Source organism: Musa acuminata, chromosome BXJ1-3 (assembly GCF_036884655.1).
Source record: "Musa acuminata AAA Group cultivar baxijiao chromosome BXJ1-3, Cavendish_Baxijiao_AAA, whole genome shotgun sequence".
Classification (NCBI taxonomy): Eukaryota; Viridiplantae; Streptophyta; class Magnoliopsida; order Zingiberales; family Musaceae; genus Musa; species Musa acuminata.
Window position 1 is genome coordinate 39,638,634 of NC_088329.1, and position 10,560 is coordinate 39,649,193.

General features: G+C 35.6%; 1 long non-coding RNA gene across 1 annotated transcript; it reads left to right on the forward strand.

Moving 5' to 3' along the window:
- Positions 1 to 525: 525 nt before the first annotated feature.
- LOC135629336 (uncharacterized) lies at positions 526 to 6,485 on the forward strand. The gene is made up of 2 exons (XR_010493200.1): positions 526 to 698; positions 5,913 to 6,485. It is a non-coding gene; the product is annotated as an uncharacterized LOC135629336 (long non-coding RNA).
- Positions 6,486 to 10,560: the final 4,075 nt, after the last annotated feature.

Here is a 10,560-nt window from a genome sequence, read left to right on the forward strand (position 1 = left end):
GATCCATTGGCATAATACTTTGTTTATCTGTATAAATTTTAGTATAATATATATTTATCTATTATTAAGATACAGCATATTCCTATTGTCCTTAACATATGAAGTGTCTGATAATGAATCTTAAAAGGTTATTAATGTAAATTATAGTTTTAATTATCATTTAATTTGCTAATGAAGATTAACTCTGGTGACAAATAGATAAGCTTTAGGTTATTAAGGAAAAATTACATGTGTATATATATACATATTTATATAATTATGAAGTTAAGTGTGTTTTTATGTTTGTAGCTCTAAGTTTAACTTCAATATGTATTATATATAATTAATAATATAATGTATTTATGTCTTAATTATTAATATTTTTTCTTTCAGCAAAAAAAGCTTCAATATGTATTATAGATCTTAAAAATATACATTTTTTAGCTAATTTAGTTTATTATATTATAAGATATTATTTAATTACTATGATAAAAATGATTTATATATCTCCACACATGTATTTTATGTTTCTCCAATCAGAGGGTGGCGACCTGTATGCATTTGGTGCAGGTTCGTGATAGTTACTCAGACCAATCCACGTTCTGCCATATTGCCTTCCACCTGTTCGACGAAATACCGCCATCTCCGAGGGCGTCGCCACCGGCCTGCCCGACCAACTCACCGTCGCCATGACCGCCAGTTGAGCCGACTACGCCTAGGTACCTTTGTGCTGTCATGAAAGCTTCAATCTTTGGCCTCTTCCCTTGTTGCTTGCCGCCATACTTGTGCTGTCTTATTATAAGTTTAAGCTTCTTCGTATAATGGTATCATGAAAACTAGGAGAAGCCATGAATTGGATCTTGGTTGGCCGCATTTTCTAGATGAAGTTACTGGTCATAGCTAAATACTTATCACTAAATGTACGATGAACTTCGTTACACAGTTTCTAGCTACAGAGAAAACGGCGCATTTGGGGCTGATGGCAAACTGAAGCAAACTGTTTGTCTTAAACCAGAATTGGATACTTCTATTTTTGCATCGGCATATATTACTTAAGTGATTCTGCAAGATGCTCATTATACTCTTGGTTGTTCCGCCTCATTGAGGCTCCTAGGTTAGCCGATTGTGAGCCTGATGAGTTCGAGAAGCTCTGCACAAAGTGTGAGGGAGAGGTAAGTTTGTGTTTTGGGATCTAACATTTTTAGGTTGTTTGTTTCAGTTTTATTTAGGGTCATTGTCCCTTTATTATCTCCTGGACGAACTCAAGAATGTTTTTGCAGCACAGGACTCTTAAATTTGTGCTTGTGATCTGAAATTGTGAGATGTTGATTTCGGTTTTATTAGTGATTTTATTCCCTATAATTTTCTTTGAGGCAAGGCCGAGAAGGTTGTTGCATCATAAAACCTCCTGTTTGAAGTCTTGAATTCTCAATGTAAATGGGATAACATGTATGCCATTCAAGATACCAATTGGGCATTATCATACTATGAGTTCTGGTAAGGAGAGTTCACAATGGATAATGTATTTGGCGTTGGTATGCATCTATCGGATACTTGCAACCGAAAAAAGCAATTAATAGAAGCTCAGAATTAGCAAGTGTACAAGTTCTGCACTGAAATTATTCGAATAGTCCAGTAAGGAAGGTTTGTGCCCTTTTGGTTTTTAACCCTCTGGAGAATGATGTATTAGACATTAGGTTCTAATATCTGGTTTAACTCATAGCTTACAGGTGTGTGCATGTTCATGTATTTTCCTGCCTCCATGCAGATATTTTATGCATTTGTTTATTTCATTTTGGAATAATTAAGCACATAATATAAAGGTTTGCCTTACTAGTCTGAGTTGACGTGTCGGTCGACAGCCAGCACGACACGTGCCACCCATACCACTGTACTGAGTGTCGGCACAAAGGTGCATGCCAACAACACAAAAAATTAGCCAGAAAACCATCCAAAATTACATGAAAAATAGAAGAAAAAAAAACTTAGATTAGGGTTTTTAATTTGGAATTAAATGTAAATTCAGTATAATTTCACCAAAAATATTCTAAATTAGGAAAGCATACTAAAACATATCTTTTTCAAGTTTTGAGGAGTAGCTTTGTTAAATTGATATTGAATTATCTGCAAAGAAATAATTTGAATTGTTAAATTACAAGTTAAATTTTAAGATTCAAATGAATCAAGTAATAAATGGATTGATTGATAGATATATCTGGTTCTACCATCAAAAAGAATAACGAGACTCCATGATCGGTGGATTGAGGTCCTCAATCTTATGTATGCATATATCAATATGTTATGTTTCTCAAACTCAATCTTGAAATTGATCCCATGACATAGTATGATGATACACCATATGTCATTGGTGCATCAATATGGTGATGGTTGTAGTTTGATCGTTATAAACCATACATGCCCGAGGTGACTCCTAAGGCAAGTATGATTGTGGCATGCATTGATGTGGAGGTTAGCGAATGCCAAAACTTTTAGTTTCGCCACTAATCTACTACTTCGTATCATAAGACCGATCACCATACTGCTGTTTGGAGAGGAATGACCAATTATCATTGTACTGCTATTGGCTATATGATTCTCCATAATACGAGGACTAGGAATATGAAAAGCTCTGCTTTGTGTCTATATCGTGTAATCTTTATCGTATATGCTGAAAATCATCCATTGCCTTTCCCTTCCTTTTCCGTGTATAAACCTGACCAGTACTTCATTGAGCTTCATGATCTGAAACTTAGTGACATACGTAAAATATAACTCCTCGGTCCATGCGCCACCCTCAAACTATGTAGACAAGACCATTGATCCCCCGGCGTCATCGTCATCATCGATCGAGGCATTGTTGTCCACGTTGTTACCATGTCTACAGACCGAGCAGATTGTTAATTGCGATTGAGATTATGTCTCATCACCCGACTTGATTCTTTCTAACGGTACGGCTAATACTATTGCTTTTCCTTTTGCCTTTGCACGTCGGGCGGACGACTACGATGGTTGGTGTCTTTGGTTTCTCAAGTAGTCTGGCCTCGATGTTGTTCGACTCCTTCCTTCACATTCTGATCGAGGAGGATCTTCCTCTTGCTAGGGATGAGCTTCCTTTCTTCTATTACCTCAGTGATAAAATACAAAGGATGTTGAGGATCTCCCACCTCATCAAGTAAAGGATCCTCTTGGTTCTCTGCTACTTTAACCCATTCTAACATCAACTGTGAATCTTAGTTGTAATATTCAAGGTTGATGGGATCAATCTCTGGTTCCTTTTGCTCCTTGTCCAGCTCGGTGATATATACCAATTTCTCTAGTCGTCTATACGATAGTCTATTGCGAACCTTTGTGTGAATCAGTATAAATCTTGACCAGTTATGTTCGCAATCACTCGATGTCGTCATCTATGAAAGTATATAGACGGTAATCTTTCTTTTAAATTTGGTGTGGACCCTCCAAATTATAGCCACCACTTGACTAAAAAAGATATATATAAGACTTTTATTAGCATAACAAATAATTAATATCAAATTTAGTTTATAATCAATATGTGTGTAACTTTCCCTTACCGAGATCCATATTGTAATAACACAATACAACTACATTATCGAAGAATAAACCAACTGTTTCCCAAAATAGTCAGCTCTCGATAATAACATTGGCTGCATTGACACTATTTGGCATGAGTCGATTTATAACATTTTTTAGTACTGACGATAAATATGATTGCATTCTAAGAATATACCAAAATTAAATTACCAGATTTAGATAATACGTTGCAAGACAAATGATTTCGTTAGTAAGAATTTTTTTAAATATTAAAATACTATATTATAAATTACTCTGAATATGAATTTATCAACGTTATGGATATCTTTGTCCGTATAAGCTTTGGTCTTACGATCGATAATATGTAAATATTGATCGACCTTAAATCATCTACAAATATTTTCTTGGCCTCCTTTCTTGCTATAAGTAGCATATGTTTAAAACCATTAGTCAAGTATTTAAAAACTTAATTAAAATATAATTAAATCTCTTCTATCATCACAAACATGAAATCACCCAATATGCATTAAAAACAAAATTTTCACCTAATATGTGTCTAGTTTCAATTAAATCAACATTAACACACAAATCATAACATTAAATGTCTTAATTACTCCCTAACTAACCCTATTCTATTGTCATAAATATGCCAAACAACAACATTTAGAACCATAGCATTAAAAGCCTTAATTACTCTCTAACTAACCCTATTCTATCATCATAAATATGCCAAACAACATTTAAAACATATAATAGATTTCATCATCTCATAAATCAACAAAATTCTAAAAATTAATTACATACCTATCATTAGAGTGTTCTTCCTCTAACTTAGGTGTTAATCATCCTAAATTAGCCTCCCAAACTTGATCCAATCCACAAATTACAACTTTATTGAGTTTAAGAGGGTGCAAATAGGAGAATGGGAGAAAGCTGTGAGTGAAAAAGAAATTGAGAGAGCAGGAGAATTTGATAGAGTAAAAGGCAATGAAAGACGGGGAGAAAAGGGCTTAAAAACCTTATCTTCTTATTCAAATGGTCAAATGGACCATTTGAAATCCACAATTCATAGCCCATCATTGGTAACAGTCGAATTTCGATCGTTCCGCCTGATACAGACCCCGTATAATCCGATAAAGGGTCCCCTCTTATAAATCGCCTGATTCAGGGCAATCCATGTGCTAGTTCCTTGTCGGACCGATATGTGTCGCCCGTATCGTACCATTTTGAGTGGCACGGCGAACCTTGTATAATATTACCAATGTTGGTCCTAAGTCTAGATAAACAAACTAAAGGTTGTGTTTGGTTATTGACAAAATAAAATTTTGTCAAATCTCATGAGCAATTATAAGGTACATGGAATTGCTATCCAAGTTACTTCATTTTAAGAATTTTGTCGAGGTCAATTGCATACTTCTTTTTGTTTTTACTTGTTTTGTACCTTCTCATGTTCCATTATGCGTACCACAAATAATTTAATTTTGATCAGGAATTTCTCAATCTAACATGGAATGTAACTCCCTCTGATTGATGGCATTGGCCTTTTTAAGGAAGATGACATCAATGAATGGATTGAAATAATTCTCTTCTTGATGCTTCCATTCATAATGCATCAACTTAGATTCTCAGCAACAATGAGTCTTCTAAGCTATACACATGATATTTACAGTTGCAGAATTTTAGAACATGCCTTGAATTAATCAGAATGATCTGAATTGCCATTTGGAAAAGCATTGGTTTTCGTATATTGTGATTTGTGACACTTGGTTTTCAGGTGGAGGACCCGTGAACAAAAATCTCTTGCATGGCTTGACTGAGATGGGTCTTCGATCGTCTGCCCAGAATAATGTGATACGTTTTGAAGATGGTTCTCCATATCAATTAAAAGCAATTTACAATTTAGGTTCCACAAAGAAACTTGCATTCTTAATGTGTAGGATCTTTTTCTTGGATTCATATATTACATTTAAAAATTCTAATGTTAGAACCATCAGAAGATTCAAAGGACCCTGGTTGACATGGCAGTTGCAGATACTATATGGATATTAGAGACAGTCTTAATATTCATGTGGACCAATCCAATTCTGGGAAACTGATATCATTACATTTATATTTTCAGTCTAAGGTGTATCAGCTTTATGCTTCATCTTATTAGCATTAGCTTGTCTCTGACTGAAGTTTACAGTTTTTCCTGCTCTAACTATTAGAACATTTGGTGCATAATATTTCAACTTTTGGTTGTGAAGGATCTCAAAACTGGGATGTCTTATTTCCTTGCTGCTGTTGATGTAATCTTCACTTTAGTTTACTGATAAAGCAAACAACAATTTGCCTTGGATTCCCAAATCTTCACTGACATTGTTTTTGCTGGTTATGAAATGCAGAAAACTAAGCAAGTGGAGAATGATGATGATTTGAAGGCCAGAGTTGATCTGATTGTTTGTTCTTTGGAAACCTGCAACGACTGGCATACATAAGACTGTTGGTTTATGGTGGAAGTCAAATTAAATGGCTCCCGATGAAGTATCATGAAGCTTTTGTGGCCTTTTCTAAGGCTATATTTGATGGAAGGCACAAGCCTTCGTATATGATAGTATCTGTCCATCTACTGCATCTACCTTATCGTTGTATCAGCCTTGTCATTGCCCGAGACGCCAAGGCATAGATGATGTTGAATTTTTTTGCATTATTGACCTCATCATGCTTTGCCATCTTACCAGTGGAAATATTTACATCAAAAGTGGTCCAATCTATTCTAATTGGAACGTTGACCCTTTATGTTGCTCTCAAGACCATGTCGTCTCCACTCTCAAGTGTTTAACCTGTCGCAAGATTGAATAAACCTTTGATATTTCCTGCAAAATTGACTTTATGTATGTCTGAATGTGACTTTCTGGTGCTGTAAAACGATCAAGCGCATTCCTCGTTGACGATTGCGTGTTCCTGTATTTTCTTTCCCTTTTGTTTTAAATGCTATGGTATTTTTGTTTCACAAAACATGTGCATATAATGATCTAATTTGGCTTCTTAGATTCTTCAGCTCCAAAATCAACTTGTGGTGGCCTCTTCAGTTACCTAATTCACCAAGTTGTTTCCATATCAGTGTCACCGGAAACTGTGGTATTACTGATTAAGATCAACATGCTTGCAAAATCACTAGCGTTTTCATCTCTGATTTAATTTCCCTGAATCTGTGATGTAATATCGATGCAATATTTCGTCATAAAACTGTGTCTCGTATCAGCTTCCAGTGGCAGATCACTGACTCGTTTGGGTAAAGCTAAAGCCTATTTCATCTACTCAGCACTGCATTTTTTATGGTCCGAACTTTTGGAACATAGAGCGGAAAGAACAGTTGACTTCAAAAGATTAGGTTATCAGCAGTTCCTAATTAGTCTCATTCTCATCATGTTTTACTACGATAAAGATCAACACATCATGTCACCGACAAGCACAATATACTTCAAAAAATTACTCGAATCAGGCGTGGTTTGGTATCGGTCGTCGTCGTTGGACTTCAAAAAACGGCTCCAGTTGCAATATTACTTTATCTCGCATTAGTTGACTCCCGTGACGACGTTGACTGCTTTGGATTCTGGAAGCTCAGCGCCGCCACCTCGAAGTCTTCGAAGCGGACAAGCGTTGACTTCGGCGGTGCAGTTTTTCACCGTGTCGTGCAGGGTGATGGTGGAGGAATCCATCCCCACCCAGTTGCAGTTCTTGAATCTGACTTTAGGTCTCCACCTTGCCAAAAGCATTATGAGATCCTTCAAATGGCGATGCGGGATTCATTGTATTTGACTTTAGATACTTCAAGTTTGACCTGGACGAGATCAATCGAAGTTCGACTACCAGCATTTTAGAGTTGCAGACTTCACCTACTCCATGAAATGCTGAGAGATTGAAGAGACTTTGTTCTCATTTTATGAGGATGCAAGAACAGGAGGAGCTGCGGCTGCTGCTGCTTCCCGTTCACAGCTTTAGAATTTGACCGGGCGACTTTCGGAAGGATGATGTTGACTTTGACCTTTTCAGCTCATCAAGTCACGGCATCTGCCCCAGCAACACACGGTAGTCTGATCTCTTGCCTCGTCATTGAAGCCGCTAAAAACAAGGGAATCAAAGTCATCCTGATCCGTGAGTCAAACAAGCTCATCGATTTTACTGGTTTCTGCTTCAAGGCCGCCGCCATGATTCCAAGTTCTCGAGCTTAGCCTAAACCTACATTAGAATTATTCTTTACACAAGTAGACCCTCCTACTTCATGACATTTCCTTTCACTGTTAACTCTCAATCATATATTTATTTTGTTGATGCATGCATGGTTTACTACCATATTTACCTCATGGCTTTGCAAATTAGGCCATCACTATGTTATTCTTAGTTAGGTAAGCGACGAAGAAAGGATTCGAGATCAGCACATTATAATATATATTAAAGACTTTGTTGCATTTTTTGTGATTTAAATTATATGAATATCGGATCGATCCAACCCACATAAATCTAAATATATATATATAAATTGAGTTCAGAGAAATATCAAATAGTAAATGTAAACATAACAAGTTGAACTTAATTTGAGTTCGGGTAAATATTGCAAGAAAGTCACGACTCAAGTCACAACAGGTTGATATGGCCGCCGTAATAAATCGCGAAGGTTCGTGACTTATGTTGTGACATCGAGAATTTATCTTAAACGAAAAAGTAAAGAAAAATGTTATAAAAATGTTTATGCAAGCAACAAAATTTCTACGAGTAAAATAGAATCCGTAAACCCTTACAATGTGTTCAAAGGTCACCTTCTAAATAAATATTATTATTCCCCAAATATCATTCTACTATGAATGTTTTAGAAGAAGAAGATGGACTCATCAACACCGACACAAGAGTTCGGTACGGGAAACACTTTTCTTTATGAATAATCCAAAGGGTTGCCCAACCTTCAATCTCAAGCATCTCGAGAGCTTTTTCATCAAACTATGTAGTGGGAGGCATGATAGAGACCTCACTAACTCACACACACACACACACACACTCTCTCTCTCTCTCTCTCTCTCTTTGATGAAAGTGGAATTGGAGGTGGAAGAGGACAAGTATCACCATGAGAGGAACGTGGACAAAATACTTGGCATCGAACACACGGAAAAGAAACGATGGCGGCATAATGGCCTCACACGATGTGTCTTTATCAAACCGAGTAGAGTCTTCTTTCTCGCTTGATGTGGCTTAGTACACATCATTCGGGGGAGGTGGTCAAGTCATTATGTATTGGTAGTCAAAGCAACTCTCTACGTTTGTTTTCATGTTTATTTGTTTTAGCTTTATCTTTCTCCCAACTTTTCGATGCGTTTAATGGCACCTAAAAAGACATTTCAAGTGGACTGAATGACTCATAGATTAGACGCTACTATTTAGGTGGACTGAGTCACTCATGAAAATGATCGAGATGTGACGCCACCCTAAGTAATCCATTGCATTTTATTAGATTTTTAGGATGATATTTTCTTAATAATATATATATATATATATATAGTAAAATTGATCTATACTTTTTGCCTCTGATTTCCTATCTATCTCTGGTTTATATTACCATCGAATAAAATTATAAAACATCTTTATCGATATCTCGTCTTCTATTATTTTAAGAAGCACACTAATAAGGATCTTTATTATTATTATTCATTATATATTAAGTAAAATACTAATTTGAGCATATCGGGTGTTCTCATATGTTCTTGGATTCAACATGTTAATACTATTAAACTATGTTTCAATATCTTTTTTCGGTATGAGTATAAAAGATTAATTTGATCTAATCATCCACCTCGCACTAAGAATTCGGATTAAATAGTTTTCTTTTTATTTTCTATATAAACATGATATGTGATACCTCTATAATAGGTGGCTTAAAAGTGACATTATTAGCAAGGTTTCTTTCAACCATAATTAGGTCACTCGCTCCATAAAAAAAAAGCTCGCTTCGTGATCCGCATTGTTATTCCAATTCATAATGTTCCAAAATATAATAACATTCATTCGGATGAAATGTGATAGATTAAATTTAAAGTCTTATTCCGACAAAAGAAAAAGAATAAAATGTGATACACGACGAGGGCGGCGTGACAAGCGGACGGACAGCAACGTGACACGTAGCGATCACCAACGCTTCCGATGCTTTCATGGTCATGATTTGACATCACCGATGCGAACTCTGAAGGCTACGTGAACGAGCGAGACGCGTCGAGATTCTCCTCGTGATTCGTGCAACCTCAATCGGAGTTGATCTCCTCCGTAGGTCATGGAGTTACTTACGTTGTGCTTCGAATCGTATGGCACATTTCAATCATGCCAAACATAAACGACACCCACATTTGGCCGAACTGTGGACCAAATTTCTTATAAGATAGTCTCTTTCCAACTTAGGTCGACATGTACATCACCTAACCATGGTTTTGTTGGATTACAACCCTTTCCTTTCATGTGGTATATTTTTAGGACCTATACATATATAATATACCGCTTTGAATAATATCCCTTCATATTTTAGGAGCCTTCACATGTACTATTAATATTTATTTAGAAGATTTGATCGATGATAGCAAGATTTTGAAATCGAATCCCATCTTCATCCCTTATCTCTTTTTAATAAAAGAAATTTAAAAACTTGTATTATTTTTAGCACATAAGAGTTTTTTTAAGATATTAATATAAATATAAGCTTTAGATAATAATTGATTTGTACTATGTAAAGAACATTATTATGCAAGCTTTTACAATTTATATGAACACATATGCTTAGCTTACATGTAAGTAAATAAATCAAAAATCACTAAAATGCAGGTAGAATTATATAAAATAATTTAGAGGAATATGTATTCATATTTTAAGATCCTTCATCTATATGGTCAATAATTAGTTGGAAAATTTGACTATTGATAGCAAAATCTTGGGGTCAAATCTCATCTTAAATTCTTGCTCTTATTTTTTAAAAATACTTATTTAAAAAAATTATACAATAACATCCTAGTGATC